The following is a 20,011-nucleotide window of genomic DNA, read 5'->3' on the forward strand; positions in this document are numbered from 1 at the left end:
TTTCTCTGCCTCTGATAATTAAAGCATAATTGAATATTTCAGATGGATCGTATGGCCTAAGTGACAAAACAGCTTTCACATCAACTGTTGCAGAGCTTTCTCTTGTTCTGGTCCCACTCAAAACTAGCAGCTTTTGAGTAGCACACCCAAATTAGAAATATGTTTTCTCTAAAATCAAAAGAGTCCCATTAGACATTATTACTCATTTTAGGTTTTAGGAGCGATTGAAGAAAACAATGTATTCTCCACCTTAGAAGGGATATCTCAACATGGCTCACACCATTGAACTCCTAAAAGTTTCTCTGACCGGAGATGTCATTGGATTTTTGTTGGATGCATTTTCCACTATCTATCACTCAAACGTTTAATGACAACTTTAGAGTGGCTACTAGGTCTTGTTTACTAGGTCCAATCAGCATGATGTCATCAATGTAATGGATCATTGTGATAGCTTATGAAAAGGTGATGCAAATCAAGGTCTGTTCTGAATAAATGATAGGGGTGCAGAGTTTCTATGCTCCTGAGGCAGAATAATAAAAGTTGCTTCACCAACTCAAACTGCTTTTGTAAGTCTTTATTAATAGATATTGAGAAAAACTCATTTGCCATATCAATATTCACATACCAGCTAGAAGAAATATGTTCATTTTCTCAAGCAATTAAACCACATCTGGAACAGTAAAGAGTTGAGTCACTATCTGGTTATGTTTATTATAATCTGCTTTCATTCTTCATGATCCATTTAGTTTCTATCCAGGACAAATAGGAGAGTTGAATGAAGATATCATAAGAATCACCATGCCTGAATCTTTTAAGTCCTTGATGATGGGATTAATCTCTGCATTTACTTCAGGAATGCAGCACTGCTCCATGTTCACTATTGTCCTACATACAGACAGTTTTGATGACTTCTATTTGACATTTTCTTCCATAATAGCCCTTACTCCACAGGTCAGAAAATCAATGTGGGCATTCTGTTAGGTACTGAGGATGTCTATTCCTATTGTTCATTTTGAGAAATAAACCATAGAATGGGTTTGGGCACCCACTATACCCACTGTGAGATGGACCTGGGCTAAAACCTCATTACTCACCTGACTCCACAAGCCCTTACTCTGACTGGTGGAGCACAGTGACAATTTGCATCTTGTGGAATTAGTGTGACTGTAGAGCCAGTGTCCGGTAGTCACCAAAAAGTCTGTTTACTTATTTTCTCCAATACACAATCACCCTAGTAAAAGGGTTATTTGGTTGGTCAGCTGAAACATAGACCAATAAGTTGGTAAATTACTAGAGCCCTTTCTAAGCCCTTGGGCTACAACATTGAGTATAGAATCTCTATTATGGGCTAATATTAATAAATTCAACCTGAACCAATTTTATATTCCTGCTGCAATTTTATAAATTTAATTGAATTTATAATTTATAAATTTATATTAATATGTAAAATTATATATAATTTAAAATTAATATAATTTAACCATTTATATAATACATAGATGTATCATTTATTTTATAATTTAAAAATTATAATTTTGCAGATTTAATTTACAATATTATATTCCTACACCTTTAATATCTATTTTTATACAATTTCTTGGGATTGCTGTGTATTCATTGAAAAAAATCATGCAGTTGTTTCGAAGTGTAGTGCTTCTCCTAGTGCTCCACACTTTGGACCTCACTCTTTAGGACCTGTTAGAACTTGAACATACTTCTAATTCCAGAAGAGACAAATAAAGGTGCTGTGTGTAGGTTTTGAATAAGTAAATATATATTTATTTAATTACTTGAAGTAATTATCCCACATGATTGTGGTGGCTCACAAGGGTAAAATCCACAGGGCAGGCCAACAGGTTGGAAACTCTTGGATTTTTTAGTCTTGAGGTACAATTTATTCTTCAGAGAAATTTCAGTTTTGCTTATAAGGTATTTCCACTGATTGGATGATATCTACCCACATTATAGAGAAAAATATCCTTTACTTAAATTCAGGTGGTTGTGGATGATAACCATGTCTATAAAATTCATTCATAGCAATCCCCGGATTAGCATTTGATTGAAAAGCCTAGCTAAGTTGATATATAAGACAAACCGTAAAAGCATACAAAAACTTTTACTCAAATGTTCAATGCAGCATTAATAATAGCCAAAAATTATAAACAACTTATTATCCACTAATGAATTAAGGTGTAAATAAAATGTGGCATATTCATACAATGGAATATTATTCAAGCATAAAAATGAATGGACTGCTGATACATATTACAATAAGGATAAACCTTGACAACACTATACTAATTGAAAGAAAACAATTGCAAAGGATCACCTATTGTATGGTAATATTTATATGTAATGTTCATAATAGCCAAACCTATGGAGACAGAAAGTAGATTAGTGATTGCTTAGGACTAGGGAGGATGGGAGAATTAATGAGTGATGGCTAAGAGGTAAGGGGTCTTTTTTGTGGGTAATAAAATGTTCATATTTTAAAATTGTGGTGTTGTATACACAACACACTAAAAGCTATTGAATTTGACACTTTCAATAGGTAAATTTTATGGTAAATAAACATATCTCAATAAAGTTGTTAATAATGAAAGAACAGTGTGACACAGCTAACAAATATAAACTATTAAATTTAGTTAATAATAATGTATCAAAATTGGTTCATCTCTTGTAGAATATTCACAATACTAAAGGTGTTAATAATGGAAAGGACTCTGTAAAGTTAAGCAAGAATTTTTTGTACCATCTCAAATTTTCTGTAAATCTAAAGCTGTTCTAAAAATAAAGTAGATTAAAATAAATGCAACATTCAAATATAAATATAACTATGGATGACGTGAGATACTGACAGACTTATTCATTGATTTTTTTTTAAGACAGGAAAATAGTCTTATGGTTTAACTTTCACTTAAGAATTTCCCACGGTAATTTTAAAAAAAAGCTTTTGGTTTTACCTAAGTTTCATTTAATGTCTGTCTCTTTTTTGTTGTTGGAATAGGTAGGGATATGTAAGTAAGAATTGACAGGGTAGAGAGCCAACAAGTAGGACTTTTCATTTATTTAGGGTTAAGAGTCTCTGCAGATTTCTCAAGGTTGGAATCAGGTAATACTGGAGTCCTCCTAAAGTGAGCAAGTTAGATGAACAATAGGACAGGTAAGGTTTTAATCATGTTGAGCGTCTGGGAGTCAGCAACAATGGAATAGCAGCTAGGAGGGCAAATCTAGCTCTCAGAGTCATTCCCATCAAGGGGCATCAAAATGTAAATAAATAAATAGCATAGATATGCCCTAATATACAGTAGTGGTTCAACCATATGGAAGATAATTTCAACATGGAGGTTTTAAATGGATCCCAAAGCAATGCAAATTCCAAGGCATATGATCAAGAAATTGAAAATTTTTTGACAGAAAGAGCAAAGAAAGAAGATTTGGTTTCCAAGCTTATTCATAGGAAAAAAATCTAGGCATGAATTTTCTGCTTAAGTTTCAAGAGTGTTATAGAATTTATGTATACCAAGATTGAATTCCAACATAGTAAAGATAGTATCTGAAGAACAGCCCTAGAAGTTAGTGAAAGCCAAAATTTAATACCCAGTAAAGAAACAGAAGTTTGTGAAAAGTGAATACTAGCAATTGCTAAGATAACTCATTCATTTTTAGAACTTTGCCTTTAATTCTTTGTAATCAATTCCCAAATCTAATTATACTTTAAACCACTCACTTGATGTTATATCTAACTGCTTATTGGGCATTTTTCTTTGACTGTTAAATGCTTTATCTATGTCTCTTGAGATAATTACATGGCTTCCCTTATTTAGTTCCTTATTGGTGAAATAAACTGAGTGCTTTTCAAATATTAAACCTTCACTAATATTATATTACTTCATGCATAGTACAAAAAATTTATAAGTGTACTTCAATTTTTCCCCTCCTGACCCTACAATATATTGCTCCTATGTCTTCTTGCTTATACTTTCTTTCTTGACCACAAATCTGTTGTTATCCCTATCTTTGTCCCTTTGTATGTAATGTGTTATTTTTTGGTTGTTGTTATGGCTGCCTTTAATCTTTTTAATTTATCGCTCTATTTTAGCAATTTGATTATGATGTAGCCTTCTGGCATTCATGAATCATGTGGTAGGAAAACTTTCAGGATGGTCCCCAATGATCCTGCCTCCTGGTGTTCATGTCTTTGTATAATATTGACAATGAACTGAAGCTAGTAATTCATGTGTGAGAAATTGAATATGGCAACACTAATGGGATGTCAATTTTGAGATGAGCTTTCAAGAATACTGTGGTTTTTGCCTTTAGCACTTTTCTCTCTTATCATCTCACTCATTTACTCATTTGCTCTGAATGAAGTCAACTGCCATTGAAATGGGAGAGTTCCCGGTCCCCCCTTGCAGGATGTGTGACGGGGTGTGGCTTGTCTCTTTGGCTGCCATGCACTCAAACCCCTTACATTAGTGGAAACACATGGATGGGCAAGTACAAAAACTGGGGCAAGCACTTTTGGGCTCAAGCCCCATGGTAGTGTCTAGGGATGGATGCCTGCCACTCTCAAAGCCCCAGTAGGCATGTTGCAGTACTCTTTTAGCTCTGCCTTCCACAGATGGCTTAAGTGTTCACCAGTTCAGTGCCCTCTTGGTACCCAGGTTCTTGTCCAGTGTCCAGGAAAAATCAGGTCACATGGACAAATTGAAGGATGGCAAATGCAGGGTATTTTATTGACAGATGGAGGTGGCTCTCAGCAGGATGGATAGGTAGCTGGAAAGGGGATGGAGTGAGATGATTTTCCCCTGAAGTTTGACCATCCCACAGCTGATCTCTCCAACTATCTCCAGCCGAACTTCTCTGGATGTTCAGATGTTCCTTCTCTTCTCTCTTTCTCTGCCATGCCATTCTGCCACTCTTCTGCTCATCTGCTCTTCTGCTCGTGGAGCCTGGGGTTTGGGGTTTATATAGGTACAAGACGGGGGGCATAGCAGGCCAAAAGGCAACATATGGGTGCAAAAATAGGAATGCCTGTTTCCATGTAGGGCCACGGGTTACCAGGCTTGAGGGTGGGGCCTTTGCTGGGGAACTGCCCTCTTCTACCCAGTATTTTCCTGCTTCCTGTCCATATCACCAGGTTGTGGCCCTATGAAAAAACACATGGAGCTGATGTTTTAAGCCAGCAAGCAGCAGTGACCTGAGGCCTGCCAACAGCCATGTGAGTGAGCTTGTGAGAGGAACCATTCTCATTCAAACTTTGATATTACTGAATTCCCTGATGACACTTTCATTGCAACCTTATGAGAAACCCTGAGTCAGAGTCATCAAACTAAGCTACACCTGAAATTCTAATTCACAGAAACTGAGATAGTAAATGTTTTTTAATTTGCTATGCTTAGGAGTAATTTGTTATGCAGCAACACACAACTAAGTTACCTTGGCGTAATGTAATAACTTCATGTTTCTTTTGCTTGATGTTAACTCCCTGAATTGGTAGTTTTAGAATTTTCTTTCAATTTGGAAAGTTTTCAGCCATTATATTTCAAATATTTTTTTCCTCTAATCCTTTTCTGCTCTACTCTGAGGATTCCAATTACACATATATTAAGACACTTGAAATTACAGTACAGTTCACTGGTTCTCTGCTTTTTTTTTTTTTTTTAATCTCTATTATATGCTGGAAAGTTTCTACTGCTATATCTTTAAGTTCATGGATCTCCTATACTGCAGTGACTGATTTTCTGTGGTCATAGTAAATTCAGGCTGCTATAAAAAATACCATATACTAGGTGGCTTGTGAAGAAACAGAAATTTATTTCTCCCAGTTCTGAAGGCTGAGAATCTGAGATCAGAGCACCAGCATGGTCAGGTTCTGGTGAGGTTCCTCTTTTGGGTTGCAGGGAGCCACTTTCTTATAATATCCTCACATGATAGAGAGAGAGTGAGCTATCCCTTTGGCCTCTTGTTTTTAAGAACACTACTCCCATTTCTGAGGGCTCCATCCTCATGACCTAATTGCCTTCCAAAGTCTCCACCTTCAAACACCATCATACCGGGGATTAGATTTTAACATATGAATGTGAGTGGGGACACAAACATTCAGTCCTTAACAGCTGCTCATTCTGTTAGGTATATATATATATACACACACACACATATATATGCTGAATATATAATATGTATATATACATATGTATATATAATATGTATATATACATATGTATATATATTTTGTGTGTGTGTATATATATATATATATATATATATATAAAATTTATTTTTTGAGACGGAGTCTCACTCAGTCACCCAGAGTGGAGTGCAGCGGCACGATCTCGGCTCACTGTAACCTCCGCCTCCCGGGTTCAAACAATTCTCTGCCTCAGCCTCCTGAGTAGCTGAAATTACAGGCGCCCGCCACTACACTTGGCTAATTTTTGTATTTTGGGTAGAGACATTGCATTTCTTAATCTCAAAGGTTTGATTGGGGTCTTTTAAACATCTTCCATGTCTGTATAAAATAATTATAATTATTTTCTCTAATCTCATAATTCTAAAATCTGTGTCAAATCTGGGTCAGTTTCAATTGATTAATTTATCTCTTTAGAATGGGTTAAACTTTTTTGAGTCTTTGCATGCTTAAGAAATTTTTATTGGTTTATGTATACATTGTGAATTTTACATTATTCAGTGCTAAATATTTGTGAATTCTTAGAAGCATTTTTGAGCTTCATTCTAGAACACAGTCAACTTACTTATAAGAGTTTGATCCTCTTGAGTCTTGTTTTTAAGGCATTTTAGGCAGGCTCAGAATAATGCTTAGCTTAAGGTTATTTCCCGTGAATCATAAAAGATACGAATGAGTACTCCTTCCAATTTTCCATGAATCAAAGACTTTTTTGTCTGTCTTGTGGAAACAGAAACTATTTTTGGTTCTGTGTGATCACTGAGTACTATCCCCTCTGTTCATTTTTGGCAATTCTTTTTCCACCCTAAGGTGGTTGCCTTTATGAATGCCAGTTTTCAGCTGACTATTCAAGATGGACTCTCTGCAGATCTGTAGATTTTTTTTTCTTTTCAGTTTTCTCCTCTCCAGCACTCTTGTCTGAAAAAAATTGAGATTCCTTAACCTTTGTGGATTCTATCTTCAACTCAGAAAGCCTGCTTTGCTCTTTCTGGGGTCTGGAAACTTTTGCAAAGCAGTAGCTGGTGCAATCAGAGTCTCATTTGTTTATTTATTCTATCTCAAAGATCACTGTCCTCTGTTGTCTGATGTACAGTGTTTTGTAAAACTGTTGTTTTATATATTTGTCAGTTTTTTGGCTGCTTCATGTATGAGGGTAATTCTGGTTTCTGTACCTCCATCTTGGCCAGAAGTGTAAATTAACACATGCCTAATTTTATTATATACATTTTTTATAATCTTACTTTCTTATTCAGGTTTATTGTTGACTAATTTGTGAGAGACTCTCTACAGCATCTTTTATAGTCAGAATTCTTTTAATATTGTATGTATGACTAAGTAGCTGATCATTAAAGTCCTTTGACAGGCACTCATTTAAGTTTCTTATATTTATTCCTTAGTAAACATCTATAGTGCATCTACTGTGTGTAGGTGCTATAGAGATTATAGAGACACATTAAATTTACATCCTCTTTCAAAAAGCTTATATTCTCATAATCATTAAACAAAACACACTAGATATAAATAAGGCTTATTAGAGAGATATAAAAAATATGCAGAGTTACAAAAATTCAGAGCTACTTGTTTCTGTGCAAAACCTAAGGGGACTTTCCGCATCCCACAACATTATCATTTAAGATATGCATTTATTAACATATTTGAACAAAATTACTTCTACAAAAATGATAATTGCTTGTTGGTTTTTGTATAAAAAATGAATGTGCTTATTTCACATTTCATGCCTATATCAAAACATCTCATGTACCCCATAAATATATACACCTACTATGTACCCAAAATTATTTTTAAAATTTTTTCAAAAGAAATGGGCCAAACTGTTAGTAATTACTCTTCTTTTGGTGAATTAGGGTTCTTCAGAGAAACAAAACAGATAGGATATAGACAGATAGAGAGATAGACAGATAGATAGACAGAGATAGATGAGAGAAGGTTTACCATGGGAATTGACTCACCTGTTTATGGAAGCTGAGAATACCCACTATATACCACCTGCAAGCTCAAGAACCAGCAAAGCTGTTAGCTAAGTCCAAGTTCAAAGGACTGAGAATTTGGGTGGCTGCTGGTGCAAAGTTTAGATGAGAAGATGAGTGACCCAGCTCCAGAAGAGACAGCAAATTCACCTTTCTTCTGCCTTTTTGAAAATCTGAGCCCTGAATAGATTTGGTGCCTGCCCATATTGGATGAGTGCAGATTTTTCTTACCCAGTTTACTGACTATGATGTGAATCTTTCCCCATAACACCTTCACAGACATACCCAAAAATAATGCTTTACCAGTTATCTGTATTTCTCTTAACCAAGTCAGGTTGACACCTAATATTAACCATCACACATCCACTCCTCATCAACTTGGCACCCGTACACATCTCCTTAAACCATAATTAATCTCCAAATAAAGACAATAACAATCCCATAGTTCTACCCAACATTACACAACTACCCTGCTTACAATCATACACGTACAAATATCTTCCCCAGAAGAGAAGATAAAGTCCTTGAGTGATGTTTACTCTTCTGATATCCCTTAACTTAAATATTATAATTTAAAATTAATACTACTTTAATACTGATATAAAGTCAATAAATCTTAAGTTTCATGATAAAGGAATAATGGAGAAAAAACAAAGATACTTGATTAATAGATGTACATATATATATATACACATACTCACGTAACATAATGGCGTTCTTATCAAAAAGCAGGACATACTCATGACAATTACAGTCTTCAGTACTGTAACCGTTCATATGGTCATAGCTGGTATTTGTAACTATTTTTTTCTACTACACATTCTGTATTCCCTTTGCCTCCAGGAAGCACCTCAGCAAGTGGTAGTTTTTTTTAACCTAGTAGGGCGATCCAAACCTTCATTTCATAAGGGTCTGAGCTATTTATAGTCCTGCCTGGATTATGTTTTTGCAGTTTCCTATTGACCTTAATCACAGGGCATGGTAGCACGTAGAGACACCCTAAAGAATCTACTGTATTCCAGGAATACTCTTTCTTATCTCCATTGTGGAGAAATAGTTCAATTTCCTTTTGATAGTCTGAATCAATTACCCCAGCCAACACCATACCTCACTTGACTTACAGACTGAAAGGCATGAAGAGCTGGAAATAACTTGGTAATACTCTTAACTTCCAGTTCAATGGAATCACTATTGTGCCTCCCAGTGAAAGCATTTCTTCTTCTGGAACTAAGATCCCTAAGCCGGCAGAGCATAAAGTTGTGAAAACAGAAAGCAAAAATTTTGTAGTTGGTCACTAGGAGTAATTGTGAGTTGTGTCATGCCCATTTCTACATCTTGATTCCTAGACCAGTGAATTCTGGTAATGGGAAAAGCAGTATCATATATTGGACACTGATTTATGGCATATATCCCCTTCTGGAGAACTTTGCCCTAGGTCTCCTAGATATTACCACCTAGCCAGCACTGTTACTGAATATTGAATTGTTATAATAAATATTATTAATAATTAATAATTTCAAAAATTATCCCATTGTTCTATCAAGCCAGCTGCTTTGGTAAGGTGAAGAACATTGTAATACTAGTAAAGTTCATGAGCATAAACCCATTGCCACACTTTTTTGACTGTGAAGTTAATTCCTTGGTCAAAAACAATACTGTGTGGAATGCCATAACTATAGATAAAGCATTCTATAAGTTCAGGGATGGTAGTTTTGGCAGAAACATTGAGTACAGAAGAGGCAAATTTATATTCAGAATAAGTGTCTATTCCAGTGTCCTATTTCATTTACATTTATCTAAAGAAATACCTGAGGCTGGGCAATGCATAAAGAAAAGAGGTTTATTTGGCTCACTCTTCTGCAAGCTGTATAGGATGCATGGCATGAACATGTGCTTCTGGTTAGAACTTCAGAAAGCTTCCACTTATGATGAAAGGGAAAAAGAAATTGATGTGTGCAGATCACATGGTGAGAAAGAAGCAAGAGAGAGAGGGGATAGAGGTGCCAGATTTTTTTTAACGATCATATCTCACAGGAACTAATAGAGTGAGAAGTCACTCATTACTTCAATAATGGCACCAAGTCTTTCTTGAAGAATCCACTCACATGACCAAAACACCTCATACCAGGCCCTACCTTCAACATTGAGGATCAAATTTCAACATGATATTTTGAGGGGACAAATATCTAAACTGTATCATTCAGTAAATGCAAAATGCTGGCCCTTCCATGATGGCAGTGGTCCAATGTAATCAACCTACCACCAGGTAGCTGGCTGATCACCCTGGAGAATGGTGCTATACTTGGGGCTCATAATTGGCCTCTGCTGTGACAGATTGGTTACTCAGCAATAGTCACAGCCAATTTGTCCATGGTGAATGCAAGTCCATGTTGCTGAGCCCATGCAGAAACTCCATCTCTGCCACCAAGGCTACTTTGTTTATGAGCTCATTGGGTGATAACAGAGATGACTGGGAACAAGGCTTACTGGTATCAACAATATGGGTCATATTTGATTATTAAACAATCAACTTGATATTAAAATTTTTCTCTGCTGAGGTCATGCTTTGTTAAGCATTCATATGAAACATAAACATCTTTGTGTTCTTTGTCCATTCAGAGAGGTCTACCCACATACCTCTTCCCTAAATACCTTTGTAACAAGTTTCTCAATCAAGTTCTTTCCCAGTTCCATACCAGCCAGCCAAAACTTTGGCTATAGTCCATGTGTGGGTATGGAATCTCATATCTGGCCATTTTCCTTTCCAAGCAAAGTACACAATCTCGTGCACTGACTGAAGTCCTGCCCACTTACAAGGTTTTCCTCCACTACTGCCCTTCAGGAATATTCCAGAAAGGGGCTATAGTATGTTAGCTGTTAACTTTGGACTGGTGCCTGAATATTAAGCAGAAAGATCTGTGAACCAGCCCAAGTTTCTTCTTCTGTCAACTAATCATAGGGTGTATTAGTTTCTTTGTGTTGCTACACAGGAATATCTGAAGCTGGTTAACTTATAAGGAAAATAAGTTTATTTGGCTCACAGTTCTGCAGGCTATACATGAATCATAGTGCCAGCATTTGCTTTTGGTGATGGTTTCAAGAAACTTACAGTCATGGTGGAAAGTGAAGGGAAGCCAGGGTGTTACATGGTGAGAGAGGAAGTAAGATAGAGGAGAAGGGGTTGCCGGGCTCTTTTAAACAACCAGATCTCATGTGAAGTCCTAGAGTGACAACTCACTCATTACTGCGAGGACAGCACCAAGACACTCATGAGGGATTCACCTCCATGATGCAAACTCTTCCATTAGGCCTCACCTCCAACATTGGGGACAACATTTCAATATGAGATTTAGAGGAAATACACATCCAAACCATATCATAAGGTACTCCCCATAACACTATAGGTTGGAGAGAAGGCTGGGAGAAAGAAGTCAGTGTACAGTGTAACAGGAGTAGGAATCACGGACATTTAAGCCACTTCTACATTTAACTTACTTGTAGCCTTTATGGACTACTCAGGCCTGATATATATGGAAGAAAAAAGGGTTAATTTAATTTTGCAACTTCATTTATGGATTTTTTTGTGAGACAAGGGAAAGAAATATAAAAGATCAGCTTATTTTGTGTGTATCCACACACTTAAAGGGAACTCATTTTCAACAAAGGTGCCAAGAATATTGGGGAAAAGTCAGTCTTCAATAGCTGATGTTGGGAAACTGGATATCCACATGCAGGAGAATGAAACTAGACCCCTATCTCTTGCCATATACAAAACGTGAATCAAAATAAATTAAAGACTTAAGTCTAAGACCTCAAACTATGAAACTACTACAAGAAAACTTTGAGAAAAATCTCTAGGGCATTGGTCTGGACAAACATTTCTTGAGCAATACCCCACAACCACAGGCAACCAAAGCAAAAATGGACAGCAAATGATACAATCAACAAAATGAAGAAACAGTAAATAGAATGGGAAAAATATTTGCAAATTACTCATCTGATAAGGGATTAATAACCAGAATAGAAAAGGAGTTCAAACAATTGTATAGGTAGAAATCTAATAACCAAATCAAAAAGTGGGCAAAAAATTTGAATAGGGATTTCTCAAAAGAAAACATACAAATGGCAAACAGGCATATGAAAAAGTTCTCAACATCATAGAATATCAGAGAAATGTAAAATAAAAACTACAATGAGATGTCCTATTATCCCAGTTAAAATGGCTTATAACCAAAGACAGGCAATAACAAATGCTTGCCAGGATGTGGAGAAAAGGCAACCTTTGTACACTGTGGGTGGGAACGTAAGTTAGTACAACCACTAAATAGAACAGTTTGGAAGTTTCTCAAAACACCAAAAATAGAGCTACTATATGATGTAGCAATCCCACTGTTGGGTATATATCCCAGAGAAAGGAAATCTGTCTAACAAAGAGATATCTGCACTTCCATGTTTGTTGTAGGACTATTCACAACAGTTAAGATTTGGAAGCAACCTAAGTGTTCATCAACATATGAATGAATAAAGAAAATATGGAACATAGACACAATGGAGTAATATACAGCCATAAAAAATATGAGATCCAGTCATTTGCAATGACATTGATGGAACTGGAAGTCATTATGCTAAGTGAAACAAGCCAGGCACAGAAAGACAAACATCACATGTTTGAACTTATTTGTGGGATCTAAAAATCAAAACAATTGAACCTATGAGCACAGAGAGTAGAAGAATGGTTACCAGAGGCTGGGAAGGGTAGTGGGGGTGATGGGGACAAGGTTGGATAGTTAATGGGTACAAAAAATAGAAAGAATGAATAAGACATACTATTTGATAGCACACCAGGGTGACTATAGTCAATAATAAATTCATTTTAAAATAGCTAAAGGAGTGTAATTGAATTTTTTATAACACAAAGGAAAAATGCTTGCGGGGATGGAAACTACATTTTTTAAATATGCCATTATTTCACATTGCATGCCTGGATCAAAACATCTCATGTACCCCATAAATATATACACCTGCTATATATACTCACTAAAATTAAAAAAGGATCATACCTTTTGTTATATCATCTCACAATAAAAATAAAGAATGACATTTAACTGAAACGCTACCTTTATTAATGTAAAAACAGCAAACTCTGCTTTAGGTTTACAGAGATCTAGAAAAAAATAATTTAATAAAAGTGTCCTAACCATAGGAGTTCAGAGCAAACTTAAGAGTTTCCACTCAAGTTCTCTTAAATAAGAGAGTCCAGTGAAGAACGAATCAATCTGCTGAACCTATAGACACCACAAGCACTTACGATTTTTACTCCTCTACTCGACCTCTTATTATGTCAATCTCCACCTTGCTTTTTATATTAATTGTAACTAATTTTCTAATTCCTACTCTGTATTAGACATATTTTCCACCTTTTACATTGGTGACTTACGGACTCTTGAGGCTTCATTTCCTCCAGCTTCCTGCAATAAAGGCAAGTACCTGGTTCTTACATGCATATATAACCTATGTCTCACTTAAAGCCTCCACGTGACCTATAATCACAAATTATACGCTCTTGAAGTCTAACTTGCTTCTCTTAACCCGAATCTGATTACAGAGGGTATTAAATGACAGACTAAGAAGTTTGAATTTGTATTAGGTAGACAAAAATCAACACTGAGAACATCTGAGAAAATAAATGACATACCACTATCAGTGTCTTAAGAAAATGAATCAGTGAACACTCTGCGTGGATTAAATGAGGTATTGTATTTAAAATACATTGCACAGGCCTTAACACATATTAAGCATGTAATATAAATAGGTATTACACAGGGATAGAATGAGTGAGGAGAGCCAGTTTTCAAATGCCAATGTGTGAATTAGAAAAGCTTACAGTTAAGAAATTAGTGAATATAGCCAAATCATTTTTTGTGAGATATGATAGTTTTGTTTTAGTTTAAAAAATATTTTAAACATAAAGAAAATAATATATAAAATAATAAGCACCCATATACCTACCACTCAGTTTTTCAAATGTTACTGTGTGACATTTTAAATAAGAATATAGTCAGAAAATAAAATGATAGAGAATATTACATAATCAATTGAAGCTGCAATTGATTTTACTGTCTTTCTCCAGATATAACTTCGACCCTTATTTTTTGAATTGTTATTCTGAATGATTTTGTTTTTAATGACATATATGTGTATTCTTTAGCTCTATACACATTGATTTGCAATAATTTAAATTTGTATAAGTAATAGCATGAATTCTAATTCTTCTGAAATGTAATGTTTCTGCTTAACAACTGTTGAAAATAGTGGTACTAGTGAATCTTAACTAGTGAACACACATAAATGGCACTATTTTCATTATTAAATTTTCTGACTAATAATCACTGAAATAATTATTGATATTTTTAAAAATTTTATTTTGTTTTTGACACAATAATTGTACATATTTATGGGGTGCAATTTGTTGTTTTGATACATGTATGCATTGTGTAAAGACTAAATCAAGGTAATTAACAAGTCCATCACCTCAAACATTTACCATTTCTTTGTGGTGAGAACATTCAAAATTATCTCTTCTTGCTATTTTGAAATGTACAAGAAAGTTTTTTGTGCCATGCAATTTGACCATTCTAGGCATTTAAATTCTCATTTATATAAAATTTGATACCTGAAAAGGAGGATGTTAGCATTATTAACTTATCTTCTTGACAAAATAGGTAATGTTTCTAATGTTATGCCTTTGGTTTTTGTTCAGGGCAAATATTGTACATAATAAAATGAAAAACAGTACATACAACAAATGTCTTTAAAAATTTGTTAATTAAAGAAATGTTGGTATCACTTGAACACTTGATGTCCTTTTATTAGATGATGGTTTATTACTATACTGAGAGAATCTTCCCAACTAAATTAAAAGCTTAATCACAATCATGTTAGACCTTTTTATATCTGCATCCTCCACATTAGAATGTCTGTCATTTTTTATCATTTCAGTGTATTATTTATATTTTTCTTATTTTTTATAAATAAAATTGTATTCTCTCAAAACATTTCTATACAGAAAGGTTCACTTTTTAAAATGCTATAAGTTTGAACACAGTTTGAAAAAATGCATGGTGTCATGTATCCTCCATTATAGCATCATACAGAATGGTTTCACTGCCTTAAAATGCCCTCTACTTTATTTATTCAATGCTTCCTTTTTCCCCCTAAACTGCTGCTAAGCACTGATCTTTTTACTCTCTATAGTTTTGTTTTTTTCATTATGGTGGAAATCATGTAGTATATAACCTTTTCAGACTATTTTCTTTTACTTAATTATATGCATTTTTAGTTTAATACTTTTTGTGGCTTTCTAATCAATTTATTTTTATCACTGAGTAATATTCTATTATATTGATGCATCACTGTTTACCAGTTCACCCATTGAAGAACAATTTGGTTGCTTCCAGTTATTGGTGATTATAAATAAATTTTCTGTAGACATTTCAATGCAAGTTTTTGTGTCGACATAGTTTTCAAATAAGTTGGATGAAAACCTAAGAGCACACTTGTTGGTTTGTTTAGCTGTGTGAGAAATTGCCAAACTGTCTGCAAGAGTGGCGATACTATCTGCAAAAGTTGCCTTCCACCCAGCCGTGAATGAAAATTCCTATTGTTTCACATCCTCATCAGTATTAGATATATTTTTTTAGATTTAACCATTGTAATAGGTGGGTAGTGACATTTAACTCTTGTTTAATTTGCAATTTCTCAATGAAAACTTCTGTTGAACATCTTCTCAAAAACTGGACTCATATAGAAATTTTAAGATCTTCCTTTCAAAGTGATATTTGGAAAACAATAGATTCAATCATGAAGTCAGCTAGTCACTAGGTCTAGAACTGTACATATATCCTCCTTATTCCTGAGACTGCAGCTTCTTTTTAATGTACATTTCAGGTTTTTGGAAGTGATGTGAAACAACCTATTTTCCCAGTTTATTTTTTAGTGGAAGAGGTTGGTACCTCCCCTAACGACCAGCTTCAAACAGTGCTAATGGCCCTAGTTCATCTTCTGGTGTGGGACAATTTTAGCCCCTTTATCCCAATTGAGCTTAGATCTAGTCTATCATGGCCTGTCTTCTGATAGAATATCAACAGTCCTGTGGCTTTAGCTCCATTTTCTGCTTTGAGTTTGTTTTCATTTTTTTCCTTGTCTACAGACTTTTTATTTGTTTAAACACAGTTATACATTTTTGAATACTTACATATTGAACATACATTTTATATATATATAATATATATAATTGCTATGTGTTTATATCATGTGAGGACATAGTGTAATATGGACCCTATGATGCCCACTTCTATGTTTGTTCCTTTGTTAATCCTCTCCCCCCTGACTGTTGCCAGAAACTGTGGACTGCTTCTTTCCAATAGAACAGGAAAGGTGATGGGATATCATGTTTGTGATAATGTTACATAAGATTGTATCCTGTCTTCTAGGAGACTCTCACCATTGTTGCTTTGAGGAAGCAAGCTGCCCTGTTGGGAGCTGCCCTGTGGTAAGAAACTGAAGGCAGTCTCTGGCTGGTCACCAGCAAAAATCTGTAGCCCTTAGTCTGGCAGCCTGCAAGGAACTAAATGCTCTCGACAATTATGTATGTGAGCCTGGAGGTGTATTCTGCTGTAGTCAAATCTTAGGGCCTTAGATGAGAGTCCACCCTGACTTACACTTTGATTGCAGCTTTGAAGAGAACTCAGCTAAGCCATGTCAGAACTCTGGAACAACAGAAACTGTGAACAATTAAACATCAGACACAATTTTTTAATGTGCCTGTAAGCTTACATACGTGTTGTGTTGTGTTGTGTGTGCTGGTGGTGGTGAAAGAGAGGTATTACTGGTGTCTTTAACTTCACACCACACAGGTACCTTCTCATTTCACCATCCAGTATTAATAAACAATGGTTTTTCACTCAGCACATTTATCTTCCCTGATTTATTACCCTTCATAGCAATTATCCATATCTGAAAGACTGCCTATATTGTTAGTTCCCGTATTTATTGCCTATCTCCTGAAAACCGGAATATAACTTATATGAGCAAAGGGATTTTTGACTGTCTTTGTCTGATCCCTAAATAGTATTTGCCCTATACTAGACACAACACAAGCGATATTTTGCACAAATAAGGAATGTATATTACCCCAAAGGGAGAATTACTGAAAATTAGTAAATTGACATTCAATGGCATTTTTTTGCCATAAAAACAAAAAGAAGAGTATATTGCTGATACCTTATTGAAAGCAAATAATGTGTAGGCCAAAATATCATTATGTTTATGATTTCACCATAGTACTATGGATACTGGGCTGTGTTTTATGATGGAAAAACACATATAAAGTAATTGTTAAGAGTTAGACCTCTGGAACTGGTAAACTCAATGGGAATTTTAATTCCCATTTACCAGACTTTGAAGTATTTAATCTGTCTAATCTTAGTAGCATCATCTATAACATGGTGATGAAAATAGAGGCTATACCGTACAGCTACTGATAATATTAAATGAGATGATACAAGGTAAGGATTCAGTATGGTGCCTAGAATATAGTAAGTACTCCATAAATGGTTGATCTTACTAGTACTGTGAAATATCTCATTACTTACCAGTCAGTAGACGCAGTTTAATATTTTGCTTAATTATATTGGTTCAGGCATCAAACACACCTGGGTTTGCATCTCAACTCCACCTTGTACCAGCTTTGTGACTTTGGGCATATTATTTGACTTTTAGGAGCACTGCTGTGAAACTGGCATACAATAGCTTCTTTTTTTTTAATTTAAAATAATTTACTTTAGAATTTGTAGTTAATTATATTTAACCTAGATAAAATTTACCTGGGCACATTTTTTTTTAATTTTACTGTAAGTTCTGTGATACATATGCTGAACGTGCAGGTTTGTTACGTAAGTATACCTGTGACATGGTGGTTTGCAGCACCTATCAACCCATCATCTAGGTTTTAAGCTCCACATGCATTAAGTATTTGTCCCAATGCTCTCCCTCCCCTTTCCCCCAACCCCCCAACAGTCCCCATTGTGTGACGTTCCCCTCCCTTCATCCATGTGTTCTCATTGATCAGCTCCCACTTATTAGTGAGAACATGTGGTGTTTGGTTTTCCGTTCCTATGTCAGTTTGCTGAGGATGATTGTTTCCAACTTCACCCATGTACCTGAAAAGGACATAAACTTATTCTTTATTATGGATGCATAGTATTCCATGGTGTATATGTGCCACATTTTCTTTATCCAGTCCATCACTGATGGGCATTTGGGTTGGTTCCAAGTCTTTGCTATTGTAAATAGTGCTGTAAAATAAACACACGTGTGCATGTGTCTTTATAGTAGAATGATTAATAATCCTTTGGGTATATACTCAGTAATGGGATTGCTGGGTCAAATGGTGTTTCTGGTTCTATATCCTTGAGGAATCACCACACTGTCTTCCACAATGGTTAAAGTAATTTACACCCCCATCCACAGTGTAAAAGTGTTCCTATTTCTCCACATACTCGCCAGCATCTGTTGTTTCCAGACTTTTTAATGATCACCATTCTAACTGGCGTGACATGGTATCTTCATTTTGGTTTTGATTTGCATTTCTTTAATGACCAGTGATGGCGAGCTTTTTTTTTCATTTGTTTGTTAGCTGCACAAATGCCTTATTTTGAGAAGAGTCTGTCCATATCCTTTGCCCACTTTTTGGTGGGGTTGTGTGTTTTTTTCTTGTAAATTTGTTTAAGTTCCTTGTAGATCCTGGATATTAGACCGTTGTCAGATGGATAGATTGCACAAATTTTCTCCCGTTCTTTAGATTGAGTGTTCTCTCTAAGATAGTTTATTTTGCTGAGCAGAAGCTCTTTAGTTTAATTAGATCCCATTTGTCAATTTTGCCATTTATTGCAATTGGTTTTTGCAATTTAGTCACGAAATCTTTGTCCATGCCTAAGTCCTGAATAGTATTGCCTAGGTTTTCTTCTAGGGTTTTTATAGTTTTAGGTTTTACATTTGAGTTTTTAATCCATCTTGAGTTAATTTCTGTATAAGGTGTAAGGAAGGGGTCCAGTTTCTGTTTTCTGCATATGGCTAGCCAGTTTTCCCAGCACCATTTATTAAATAGGGAATCCTTTCCCCATTGCTTATTTTTGTCAGGTTTGTCAAAGATCAGGTGGTTGTAGATATGTTGTGTTATTTCGGAGGCCTCTGTTCTGTTCAGTTGGTCTATATATCTGTTTTGATACCAGTACCATGCTGTTTTGATTACTGTAGCCTTGTAGTATAGTTTGAAGTCAGGTAGCTTGATGCCTCCAGCTTTGTTCTTTTTGCTTAGGATTGTCTTGGCTACACCGGCTCTTTTTTGATTCCATATGAAATTTAAAGTAGTTTTTTCTGGTTCTGTGAAGAAAGTAAATAATAGCTTGATGGGGATGGCATTGAATCTATAAATTTATTTGGGCAGTATGGCCATTTTCACGATATTGATTCTTCCTGTCCATGAGCATGGAATGTTTCTACTTCATAATGTTTGATGTAAGAATTGCTTGAGATAAGTGTCTATTTATCACAATACCTAGGACATAGTAACCACACAAGAAACTATTTATTAATACTGAATGGTGGAATGGGAAGGTATCTATATTATGTGAAATCAAAGACACACATCATATCTCTCCTTCACCAGCCCCCTCACTGTGCAAACAACACAATATAACAACATATAAACAGACAGACACATCAAAATGTTTTGTCTCAGAAGTATTCTTAAGGCATGACAAATTGAAGACTT

The sequence above is a fragment of the Pan paniscus genome, chromosome X (genome assembly GCF_029289425.2).
Source record: "Pan paniscus chromosome X, NHGRI_mPanPan1-v2.0_pri, whole genome shotgun sequence".
Taxonomy (NCBI): domain Eukaryota; kingdom Metazoa; phylum Chordata; class Mammalia; order Primates; family Hominidae; genus Pan; species Pan paniscus.